Source organism: Notolabrus celidotus, chromosome 13, assembly GCF_009762535.1.
Source record: "Notolabrus celidotus isolate fNotCel1 chromosome 13, fNotCel1.pri, whole genome shotgun sequence".
Classification (NCBI taxonomy): domain Eukaryota; kingdom Metazoa; phylum Chordata; class Actinopteri; order Labriformes; family Labridae; genus Notolabrus; species Notolabrus celidotus.
In genome coordinates this window covers 1,480,218-1,481,513 of record NC_048284.1, presented here as the reverse complement: position 1 = coordinate 1,481,513, position 1,296 = coordinate 1,480,218, and positions in this window count along the sequence as shown.

Genomic DNA, 1,296 nt, shown 5'->3' with positions numbered 1-1,296 from the left:
ACAGTCAGCTGAATCACGGTCAGAGATTCCTCCATAACTCAGGAAAACACCAGCAGAGCTTTGTGGACTCAGTACAGGCCTCCTCCAGCAAATAAAACCAGCCTCAGCAAACACAACATCTGTGTTTGATCAGTGGTTAGTAATAGAGGGGTCAACGAAACGCCAGAGACCGCTGCTTCCTGCCAACATTCATCACCTTTGTTCTTCATGCTTGTTCCCTGACCTTAACCGTGTGGTTCTTCCCCAAACCCTCGTCCCTTCAGCTTTAAAGAAACATCTTGACCCAAAGTAGTGCTGCAGTGTTGCTCAGCCAGCTGTGTAAGCATGCAGCTGATGGCCATCTAACATGAGTCTGGTTCTGCTCGAGGTTTCTGCCTGTTAAAGGAAGTTTGTCCAAAAGCCAAATCCCAACTAATGTTCTCCTCAGACTCTTTCCAAACAGAGCAGGTCTAGACCGTACTCTATGTTCTATTATTAACAAAGACCCAACATCAAGACCGGATCAGATCCAGTCCCATCTTACACACAGGACTCAGTCTGATCTCATCTTAATCCACCATGAGCAGAGCACTTTGCAGCATTTAGCAAGTTACAGTGGCAAGGACAAACTTCCTTTAACAGGCAGAAACCTCCAGCAGGACCACACTCATGTTAGACACACATCTGCTGAGACCGTGTTGGAGAGAGGGATAGAGGGAGATGAAGAGAGAGAGAGAGATGATAGTGGGGAGACAGATAGTAGTAGTTGTAGCAGCTGGAGTCTGGCACGTCCACAGCAGCAGAGATCCAGAGGAACCTACGAGACAAGGGAGCTCAGGGACTCCAGAAAGGTCTATGAAAAGAGAGAAGAGAGGGAGACCAGAAGAAAGAAAAAGAGGACAATAAATGGGGAAGGAATGAGAGAAGGAAAGGAGGGGATGAGAAAAGGAAACATAAAGGATGAAGAAACATGAAAAGAATGAAAAAAAGAAAGAAAGGAAAAAGGAAAGAAAGAAAGAAAGAACGAAAGAAAGAAAGAACGAAAGAAAGAACGAAAGAAAGAAAGAAAGAAAGAAAGAAAGAAAGACAGAAAGAAAGAAAGAAAGAAAAGCAAGGAATGAAAGTGAGGAATAAGGAAAGAAAGAAAGAAAGAAAGAAAGAAAGAAAGAAAGAAAGAAAGAAAGAAAGAAAGAAAGAAAGAAAAGAAAGAAAGAAAGAAAGAAAGAAAGAGAAAGAAAAGAAAGAAAGAAAGAAAGAAAAGAAAGAAAGAAAGAAAGAAAGAAAGAAAGGATGAATAACAGACCCCAAAAAAGGAAT